Raw genomic sequence first — 12,041 nt, forward strand, 5'->3', positions numbered from 1 at the left:
GAAATTAATAGAAATGTTAGTTTGAGAAAGGAGAATAAAAGAGATTTCAGTGCTACAGGAAGCGACAAGGAGTCCTGTGGCACATTAGGCTAGGTCTACACTACCCGCCTGAATCGGTGGGTAGAAATCGACCTCTCGGGGATCGATTTATCGCGTCCCGACGGGACGCGACAATCGATCCCTGAATCGACGCTCTTACTCCACCAGCGAAGGTGGGAGTAAGCGCCATCGACGGGAAGTCGCAGAGGTCGATTTTGCCGCTGTCCCTACAGCGGGGTAAGTCGGCTGCGATACGTCGAATTCAGCTACGCTATTCGCATAGCTGAATTTGCGTATCTTAAATCGACCACCCCCCCCCGTAGTGAAGACATAGCCTTATAGACTAACAGACGTATTGGAGCATAAGAAGCATGCGTCTGACGAAGTGGGTATTGACCCATGAAAGCTTATGCTCCAATACGTCTGTTAGTCTATAAGGTGCCACAGGACTCCTTGTCGCCTTTTACAGATCCAGACTAACACGGCTACCCCTCTGATACAGTGCTACAGGAGTTACAGTTGGAAAGGATAATTGTGTAAAGATACTTTCTAGGTGGGTAATGTATTCCATATCTTCACCTTTTCTGGGTGGATCCACAATTCTGGGCATACAGGTTGTTTATTGTTAACAGATTTAATGCACAAAAATACAAAGTGAAGTGGTTGCACTTTTAATTTTTGCCACTACAAAATGTTTTTATTTTCTTGTGTGGCTATATCATATTGACAGCAGATGCACCTAAGAAATCCTTCATGGAGAGAACTACACAGCTACTAAGGGAAATTAAACCACAGCTAATAATTAGCATTTCTCCAAGTTCTAACTGCCTATACATTCAGTTAAACAGAATTTGTAGGACTGTTTGTAATAGTGTCAAATGGTGACTCCAAATAATAAGACATTCTTTCATAGCGATGAGAACCACCAAAGCATAGATGTTACGAACAAGGGGGGAAAACAAAGAAAAGGAGTGTTTTTATTACAGCGGAAACTACAAATACTAACAGAATATTTTACAGTGAATTCTAAAAGTTCCTCAGAAGTTTCAAATATCTTAAGTGAGCTAGAAAGTGTTATATACTACCTTGAGTTCTCATTTTTCACTGAAGTACATCAAACCTAGGCCCTGGAAGACCATCCTTTGGGGTTGTTATATGAACTGAACTTCTAGCTACATTACATAACTTTAGTTCAACACTTTAAATATGAAATAGAGGCAAACCTATAGCAGTATGATGGTGGTCACTGTTTACCACTCTGGTATTGGTCAGTGTTGTCCTAGTAATAAAATAGCAGATATTTATATTTTCAGATATTTAGAGTAATGGGAGGGAAAGGGTTCCCTTGCGTTATGGGATCGTTCCTGCATCTTTCTGGTAAAAATATAAACCAAAATAGTACTATAATGCCACACTATGATTCCTGTATTCATCTTGGTACCACTGAGCACATGGTATCAGAAAATAATTGGGATATGTTCCTCTTGCTGTCAGATGTGAAAGAAATACTGATATTTTCTAACTGAAATGACAGCAAATCAAAAATTGCTGTCCAGGAAGGAAAGCTGAACTCTGCTTTCCTAACAGACTTTCAACGATAGTTCCTAGTTACAGATCTAGGTCAGTATTTTAAGAGCGGTGGTGGAGTTGCAACTCATTTTAGCTAACTATATGCTGATTAATTATGGACACTTTTCAAAGTGCACCTCAGAATTCTGCTGTGCTCGTCAGTGAAATCCTGTACCCCTGCTACTTTGGAGCCCTTTATGCGATTGTGCACTGCATAGCTGGGTAACTAGAGAATATGGATCCTTCACATGGAAGAGCTATTCTCTTATACTAATAACTGTAGATAGCACAGAGAAATGATATAAATATAAAATGTATTTTACTTTAATTATATTTTTCTTTGAGTGGATCAGTTCTACTAGTAGTTCCATGAAAATAGCTACCCTTTGTCCCAGGTTCTATCTGGCATCCTAATTTGAGATTCTGAATATCTTCTAAGAAAGGATATATCCAGTGGATGGGACAAGATTTGACTGTACAAAAGAAGAGCAAATACAGCCAGTAGGCAAACACTATATAGGGAAAAGACACTCAGCTACTACAGGGATTGGGGCGATATAAGTATCTAGCTAGACTATGGTATAGTGGATAAAGGATAGACTCCCATCAGGCCCTCTCAGAGGTCCAGAGAGGCCCGGCCCACTTCTAGCTTTTGAGGCCCCTAGCCATAATAAAAATAAAAAATGACAACACATGAAAACAAAATAAGGCACCAAAAAACAAGTTGTGAAACTTATCAAATGCCCAAAAATTAACAAGTGTCTAAATATGAGGCTCCCTTTGAGCTTGAGGCCCAGACCAAATGGCCCTTCTGATTGGCCCTGTCTCCCATGCCTTGCAATGGTGAAACACAAAAATTAGTTTGCTTTGCATTTGGTTGTTCCTAGGCCAGAACCGATTTCCATAATGGAAGACACAGTTAGTCTTTCTTATTATTATTGGCTTGGTCCTTAAAAATGATAGATGATGGTAATCTTTACAGTTAGGAAATGTTTGCAACTTTAAGACCTGTTCTGTCTTAACTGTCGTAGTAATCTTTATTATGCTTTCTTAATAACCCTTTTTATGAGAGTTTTTTAATGGTTCATTCAGGGCACTATATCAGCATCTTTACAGTAGACCAATGGAACAATAAAATGTTCTATTGGAAAATATTCTTCTACTGCTGCATCCTGCATTTTCTCCTCCTGTAGCAGCCAGACAGGAAAAAAAAGTATAACAGAAAAAAAGAAAAACATATAGAAGTGAGGTTACTGAGTGGAATGATTATTGCAGTATAAAGAAACCAAATATAAATAGAACAGTGAATGGAACAATGATTAGGCGCGTGGGCAGAGCAATGAAAGATGATACAAAATGCATACAGCAGTTCTGCTTCTGAGGTTGCAAATGAGTAGGCTATTTTAAAGAGAAAAGCAGAACTTCAAAGAAACAGAGAGGTTCCAGATCCCAAGATTCAAACCAACCCTTTGAATATTGACTGACATACCACAAGAACTGCTGTTCTTGTTAGAGTTCCACCACTCCAGTTGAGGGGAAAAAAACATGTAAAATCAAAAGATTTAGCAGGATAGCCACCATTGTGAGCCAAAGGATCAAGAGCCTAGCTGATGAATTTTGGTGTAGTCATATCCAAATCACTGTCCTTATTTGGCCTCTAATCCAAATGTTTGTCTAAACTTAATCTGGATCTTAACATTGACTCCTCAATCCATTTCAACTACACAACTTCCCTAGAAGGTGAAGAATGAATAGACACACAAATTACAATACAGCACAGGAAATGATAGAATTCCATCAGTACTTCAGGCTTCCAACAACCTCCACTATAAACCTTCCTTTAAAATCACAGCTGGAGATGTGTAATGCATGTTTAACTTTCAGTTGTGCTCTCCAAATTTTGCACCCACAAAAATGACTCATGCTAGTGTTTGCACCTATACAGTTGCACACATGCCCAATTGGTATGAGAGGTTAGTATCCATTCCCATCTGCTGCTGAACTATGAAGATTCACAGTAGAAATAGACACCGGTGTGGAGAGCTCCTAAGAAGTTCCAAATTTTGTGTCGTCTGGGGCTTCCCAGGAGCACTTCACTACTGGCGTCAACACTGAGGAAATTAAAGTGAGGCAGCAGCAGCTTTATTACATTTCTGCTTGTGGCTAGTCCTGGGATGGGGAAGGAACAGTGCTGGCACGGAGGACAGCCTAGAGTCTTTCCCCTTGAATTTCTGTGCCATGGTGTGTCAGCAGAAAAGCATTTTCAAAGAAGTTTCCTCTGAGTGCACTGGGAGTGAAAGCAAGAAGACTCAAAGGCAATTATTGCACTACAGGTGTTTTTCTCCTCCCCTAGTTAACTCACTTGAGTCCTGTACTCTTTTTAGCCATCTCTTTTTTTATCAGAGGGGTAGCCGTGTTAGTCTGAATCTGTAAAAAGCAACAGAGGGTCCTGTGGCACCTTTAAGACTAACAGAAGTATTGGGAGCATAAGCTTTCGTGGGTCAATACCCACTTCGTCAGACGCATGCTTCTTATGCTCCAATACGTCTGTTAGTCTATAAGGCTACGTCTTCACTACGGGGGGGGGGTCGATTTAAGATACGCAAATCCAGCTATGCGAATAGCGTAGCCATCCCGTCGATGGCGCCTCTTTTTATTCGCCAAAACCAGCTTTTTCTCTAAGGCCATGTCTACACTACAGGGGTAACCCCATAGCGTAGATGCAGACTATAGTGGCATAAGGGGTTTCTCCATTTCTGCAGGAACAACACCTGCCTGGGAGATGGTAGCTAGATCGAGAGAAGCATTCTTCCGTTAACTTAGCTGCATCAACACTGAGGGGTCAGTCGGCATATCTAAAGCACTCAGGGTGTGGATTTTTCACACGCCTGAGTGATGTAGCTATGTTGACCTAAATTTTAAGTGTAGAATAACCCTAAGAAGTAAGCCTTCTACTACCTTTTCCACTATCTGAGATTTACAGGAAGCTCTCCTTGATTTTCTTTAATATATATATTTTCTTTTCAATGGAACTTAGAAGTCTATCTTAGGTACTTATATGGTCCCCATTACTGTAGTATCTGAGCATCTCACACTCTTTAATGCATTTATCTTCACAGCACCCCTGTGTGCTAGGGAAATACTATTAAACCTCTTGCACAGATAGAGAACTGATGCATAAAGAGGCTAAGTGATTTGTTCTAGGTCACACAAGAAATCTGCAGCAGAGGAGGAACTTCTCCCTAAACACTGACCCATCCTTCCTATCAGCATCCTGGAAAAGCAGGCAAGCTTCTGTAAAAATTTCAGCTCTCAAAAGCAAAACAGAAACCCACACCAAAAACAGGTAAACTTGGGAATTAGAGCACAAATAAAGAAACCCCAAATCATGAGATGACACAAGAAGCAATTATAACAGCAGACATAATATACTCTTCATGTGCAATCAGCAAATGAACATGTACAGATGCATTTAAAATATTCATAACGTCTGATGCAAGGACCTATTTGACAAAAGCTCTAATTTAAACTCCTTTGAATTTGCAGACAGCCTACTTTATGCCCTAGTTTTTTACAATGCAGTACTTAATTACCATCAGGAGGGTTCTCCTAAACCTGAGTTTTGGAATATATATGTAGCTGCTGAATTGCATGTATTTTGCTTGTTAACCAGGAGCAAAGATGGAAGTTACATCATTGCTAATTAAACTCATAATTACGTATGGCTGGCTTAGTCAGACAGCACATCCCATGGCTGTCAGAAAACATAAACAAATCAAAGCACAATCTATCATGTAAAAGTTTAGACCACTTTTGGTGGATTGTCTCATTGGAGGGCTCCATACTTTACACACAGTTCTAAAGTTGGCAATTGGAAGAGCAAAGTAGAATTGCTTGGGCCTAGCAAGAAAGAACACTTGGTATTTACCTGGAATGGTCTAGTGATCATTTGATTTTAATTGCAAGGTTCCTGTAAGATTTTTGCTCTTATATGATATGACTTTTTAGCCTTCCTCAAGGCATTTGTCTGAGAATTTCTCTAGATTTTCAAAAATGTTTAAAAATTACTCAATCAGTCCTGGTCGAACTTAGATCATTGCCTTCTCATCCCCAGCAGCACCTCCTCACTACGTGCCACAAACCTGGTCCCCACCCCATGTTCACCTGCTCCTCTGTCCCAACCTGCACCTTGAGGGCCTTATTTTCAGAGGCCCCCAAGCACTCACTACTCCCACTTATTTCAACTGGAGATGTGAGTGCACAGCACTTCCCAAAATCAGACTCTAGGACCTCATTGTCTTGTTGTTTTCCGCAGCATCCCCATGGTCAGTGAGATTTTAAGTGTGCACAATCATCAGTGCTCCTCAAGACATCCACCGTGCTCAGTATTGTAGGTCTGGGAACAGACCAAGAAAATGGACAGCAGAGTATCAGAGTTAGGAGGAGGTTGAGAAGAGTGAAGCCAAGACAGGAAAGGGGGATGTGGCGAGGGCCTTCAAAAAGTGGGGCTACAGATGGTTACAGAAGCATAAAGTGTAGTTCACCAGGAACAGAAGGATGGACAGGAAGGGCCCAGACCTTCTCCATGCTATCTACACTGTGTTTGAGCTCCTAAAACGTAGAGAACTGTCAGTGCACTTATGGTGCTCCATATCTTGCTGCACCTCCCTCGTATTGTCAATACGGAATCTGTGGGGAGACTGTGGAAGTGTCAGATGAAGGCAGCAGAAGTAGGTGGAGATACGATGGACAGGAGGCTCTACCCAACATCCAGAATGCTGGAAAACTCCTTCAATGCGTGGGAACTCCTGAGAATCTTAGGAAGTCCACACGAGGGGTGTCATGTGCTTTTGGAGAAAATGCCTCTCCTAGAGGATTCATAGATTTGGTTAGGCCAGAGCCCCTTTTCTTCTGGGGCTAACAGAGTCTTTGACCCACCTTCTCCAGCCTCCTCTCAGATGCTGCACTGTCTGGTGTGTGGGACTGCTTTCTGCCCCCCGCACTGCTGCTCCTAATCTGGCTAATTTCCCTTTCTGTGGATTTTAGGAGGGGCACTGGAGCTCAAACAAGGGTCTGGCAAAACTTGTAAAGCTCATCAGTGCCATGATCTTTAAAAGCCTGCTGCCATTCTGCAGTTTCTAATCTGACATTTTAATTTAATGAATTTGCTTTCCAACAGCTCAACTTTGCTCTGGTGAACAATGACTCACTTAGATCTTTCTAACACACACCATTTGTGGTTTCTCTGAAAAGCCATTTTGTAGCCAGCGTGTGGAGAACAACGAGTATTAGTAGAATGATTGACATCTGTTTATTTTCTTCCATACTTCAGCTCCCTGCTAGTCACAGATAACACGTGCCAAATTTGAAGCTGGTATTCTAGAGGGAGTTTGGGAGCAAAATCAGGCTTGTAATGAACTTAACTATGTCACAGCTACTGCTGCACCATAATACTAGTTTCTCCCCTGCTGGCAATTTAACAGCTGCAATACTGCACACCAAAAGACTCTTCTATGGAGAGAGAGAGAGAGAGAGAGAGAGATAACAGCATATATTTATTCAGAGTGTGGGGTTCAGTTTCCTAACACGGAAAGTAAATGCAGCAGGATTTACTAGTTCTCAGTTGGTGGGAAAATTGTCAACTATTATTTATGGTGCCTCAAATCTCACTATGGGAGGGAAAAAATGAAATTCAAGTATATATTTCCCTTCTAGGAAAGGCCTTATCTGGAAAAGTTCCAATGCCTAGTTTAGAAGGGAGACAAAAGTTATTTGCATTATACATTACTTTGCTGAAACCAAGTAGTAGTAAGATCTGGGAACACAGCTGCTAACTTTCACACGGTAAATAAGCACCCCGACTTTCACAATAAGCCAAAATCAAGCTAATCCCATTTCAAAACAAGGCCAAAACAAGCCGATCCCTAAGAACCCCAACACTCTATGTGACTAGATCCCGCCGGCATGCAATCTGGGACTGTGATGTGTCCATTGTGCACCCCTGACTCTCTTCCCCCCCCCTTGCCACTGCTTGCCTCCCCACCCCCTGTCCCTGCTTGCCCCCTCCGTCCCACCCCTGCTTGCCAGGAGACGATAAAAAAAAAGAAGCAACAAGCAACAAGCTACAAGCCAAAAACTAGCCAATAAGCAACTCACAAGCCAGTTAAGCCAAAAACAAGCCCAACTTCTGCGTTATTTTTGCAGGTTTGGCATGTCTGTCTGGGAACTTGCAGACTAGGGTCTGATGCAGCAGAAGAAACACATGCCAGAGATGAAGTTTCAGCCTCAGGGAAATCTCTCACTCTGTGGCTGGTGATGAATTAATTTTTACAAGAAATCTCTGCCTAACTGGCTGAGGCATGGAATCATCTCCACCATATTGAAGATGAAAGAGGGCAGCCAATCTTCTGAGTACTTTTATTATTGTTTTCAGGGAAAGTGGCATTAATGTGATATTAGAAGCTTTCAATAAAAACCAAACACAAATCTTAAAAAAAAACAGATTCTTGGCAGAGGATAAAATCAGGTAGGGACACCGGTGGCTTTCAACCACTTTTACATTCCTCAGTGTTTAAGCTGTCTGGCCCCTAGTATAAGTTGGAGCAGCTTTCAGGCTGCTGTAAATTGTGCTTAACTACTCATAGTCATAAGGTACTCTTCTAACAACTGGGGACTGTCAAGGAATAGGACCACCCTGGCCTCACCACCTTCCCCCCACCTTCCAGGAAAGTCCCATTCACTAGGGTTTGGAGGGGTGAAGCAGAAGCTGCTCCAGGGTTCTACACCACCTAGGGATTTTCCCTTGTACAACCAGAATCCTCAAAGTGGTGTAAAACAGCTATAGAAAGTGTGACAGGGCGCTATCAGCAGCACCCCAGTCACTGATATTGCTGCAACCCGAGGATAGGGCCACTCGGGGTGGGGGGGGCAAGTGGGGCAATTTGCCCCAGGCCCCGCAGGGGCCCCCACTAGAATATAGTATTCTATAGCATTGCAACTTTTTTTTATGGAAGGGGCCCCCAAAATTGCTTTGCCCCAGGCCCCCTGAATCCTCTGGGCGGCCCTGCCCGAGGAAGGCCACAGGCCCAACTGGGGGCAATTATACACTTTCTATTGGAGGATTGTGAGCACCTGGGTGACAATCACTGGGGCCAACAAGGTAATTAGGGTGAATATAAGGGGAGGAAACAGGATCAAGGAGCAGCTCAGAAGGACGCTCAGGGGGTGAGGGCTGCAGGAAGCCTACGCTTTCTGTAAGCCTGTGTTGCACAGTATTACTATGTAAGAAGGGAGTAAATACACACCTGGGTGAAAGATAAACAGCCCAGTGTGTGTTTGTGACTGTGAAACCATCTGAACTGGCCAGGCAATGAGGGTCACCAGACAGCAATGGCGGCACCCTGTGACAGAAGGGCTGAGAATTTGGGCCATCTTTCTATTAGTCACTAAATAAATGTGTAACGTCAACCTCACAAATACTATATTTTCAATTTAACATAATATTTGAATAAGTAGGGATTTTTTCTTGCTAAGGAATGAATTTAGGACTCTGTGTGTGTTGCCTTAATGACATACCAGCGTTGAATTTCCAAGGTCATATCTGTTTTTTTTTAATAGGATATTTTGACACACCATTCCCTGCCCCAACGGTTAGAAGCTTCCACTGTCTGTTATCCTTCATTCAGTTTTGGAGTAAAATGGGAGGGAAGACTCACTTGACCAATGTCTGTGAAATAAGTCTATGGAGAATCAGAAAGGGCAAAACTCCAAACAACAAGCAAGTTGAAGGCCCAACATTAATTACTCTTTCCAGCATTAGGGCATGCCACAGAGTTCTGAGAGTGACCTGCTCTATTAGAGATGCACTGCATGCGGGAAACCAATTATTGTTGTTCCCTGATCTCAGTCTCACTATTCAGGCCAGATGGAAGGAACTGGCCATTTTGAGATGCTCTTTTTTAGATGAAGGAGTTAAGGTCTGAAACATGCTTGTAGCAACAGTCAAAACAAGGTTTTTTTAGCAGCTAGCACTGCAAGCTCAACACAGCTTTGTTTTCAGATACCAGGTTGATTTCTGCCTTGTATATCATCACTGACCATAAGGAATCTGTTATTGGGAACTGGCAGTTGCCATTTTGTTGACAGTTGGCCATAATTACATTTCACGGGCCATCGCTGGAAATGCACTCTGTGTCATAACTAAAGGTAAAAGGCTGATTGCTTTCTGAGGTCACAAGACAAAGTCTAATGGGCCCTGTAACTAAACTATCATTCTATAGATTTAGGTAGAGACTTTCCAAGATGCTTAGTGGATTTGGATGCCCAATTCTGATTAATTTCAATAGGAATTAGGTGTCCAAATCCCATGAGAGGTTTTGAATACTTCAGCCTTAATGACCTCTACTAACAACCCAGAAAATCTGCTGTTGATTTTACCTCTCCACTGAAGTTTCTTTACTGCATCTATTGTGCTCTTGTCTTCCACTGAAATCAGAGGAGTTTTAGGAAGCACCTGATAGATTGCACAGCCAACTCCTTCTACTTACAAGAAACTGTAACATTCAGAAGTAGTTGAGTAAGTCATTTTTCAAGCTCTACAGCTCATTGTTCCTGACTTGAGTTGTAACACTGATTTGCACATTGTGCTTCCACCTCAAACCCATATTACAATTTGTTACCGAAGTCAGGACTGAACATTGTGGCAATTTGCAGCACTCATTGTCTACCATAGGACAAAATCTTCTTACACCTGCTGTGCCCATGAAGCATTTCCTAAAGGAGCATTCTCCGTTTGCAACATCACACCCCGACACACTATTATAGGATGTATATATAAAATGACAAGTTATGGTATAAAAGTTTTATTAACATGAGTTTGGGATGACAATATTACTCATGAGAGATTAAGTCAACTGTCATTTAGTGGCTGGACTACAGAGAGGGAAAAGGGGATATTACTGCAGCCAGTTATGGGAGTTCTCCTTTAGTTTACGGAGTAGAGGTCTCTATGTTAGGACAAAGATTCTAGTCCTATCTCTCCTTGTATGTATATGTGGGAGATATATATAGTAACGTTGTCTACTTGTAGCACAAGAATTCCTTATATCAGCACCTTCCATGGTTAGAAGAAGATCCTGTGTCCCTTCATACTACTGGGAATCTTCCATTTCCAGTGGAATAAAGCTCTCATTTCACTGATGGGCCACAGGATATCAGACCATAAACCTGTCACTGGGGAAAGACTGATGACAAATAATTTGCCTGCCTTGCACTTCATTCGCGTGTATAAGGTAGTAGCTGTAATAAGGATGTTGTTTTATTAAATGTGCATTTCTCCACATGTATGTTGGCAATATCATTGTGATAAATTACAGGGCCTTGTAATAAACTACATTTATCCTACACCTTTGTCCTCTTTCCCTTGTACTCATTCACATCTGATGAGAGTATTTCCAAGGCTCTGGGCAGTTTTTGGACAGCTGCATTTTAAAAAAAATCAACTTGCCAGGGAAATTTTTTCCTCCTAAATATGGATTAACTTCCCCAAATTACACTGGCATGACGTGCAGGGCACTTGGGGAGTTAGTCCATATTTGAGAAGAGAGAAAGAAACATTTCCCTGGCAAGTTGACTTTTTTTTTTTTTTTGAATGGCAGCTGTTCAAAACTGCCCAGAGGCTTGGAAATACTCTCATCAGATGTGAATGATGGTAAGGTAAGGAGGACAAAGGTGCAGAACAAATGCAGTTTATTACAAGGGTCTGCAATCTAGCACAATGATACTGCCAACATCTGTATGGAGAAATATATATATTTAATAAAAAAACTTCCTTACCACATCTACTACCTTAGAGTCTGATTCTGCCATCCTTTCTCCCTTCCTAGCAGTACCTTACTCTTCAAATAGTCATAATAAATCTGGTCTTTTGATTTTAAGAGTGTCTTAAAATTTGTCTATCTTTTTGTACATGGAATTTTGTGTGCATAATCGTTTTCATGCAGTACTATATAAAACTGCAGACGACAACGTACACAAAATTGCATACCCAAATGATTGTGCACATAAAATTGCACATGCAAAACTAGAGGCCATATGTTGCACAATGTTTTAGAGATATAAATTTGATACCATTCTTTCAGATTTCCTCCTTTAGAACCAGAAATATTAAGACACACAAATGTAGGTAACCTAAATAGTGAGGAAGAAAACCTGCATAAGAAAATGAGTCCTCTCAGTTAGGGAGATTTGTATTTTCCTTTCAAGTCAGCAAAAGTTTTCTCTTAAAGTCTAAGTGCCATGGTCTTCCCTATGTAAATGTGAAAACTGCTTGGTATTTGTAGGAAAAAGAGGGAAGTAGGGAAGGGAGAAATGCAGACACTGAATATAAGGAGAAAATTCCCTCAAATATTCTCCTTCTCTCAAGAATGAGCATT

General features: G+C 41.5%; 1 protein-coding gene across 1 annotated transcript in view; it reads right to left on the reverse strand.

Moving 5' to 3' along the window:
- Window positions 1–12,041, reverse strand: part of GRID1 (glutamate ionotropic receptor delta type subunit 1) — an 800,331-nt gene that overhangs the window by 67,189 nt on the left and 721,101 nt on the right. The gene's annotated exons all lie outside the window — the stretch shown is intronic.

The sequence above is a fragment of the Terrapene carolina genome, unplaced genomic scaffold (assembly GCF_002925995.2).
Source record: "Terrapene carolina triunguis isolate 2854851 unplaced genomic scaffold, T_m_triunguis-2.0 Scaffold95, whole genome shotgun sequence".
Classification (NCBI taxonomy): domain Eukaryota; kingdom Metazoa; phylum Chordata; order Testudines; family Emydidae; genus Terrapene; species Terrapene triunguis.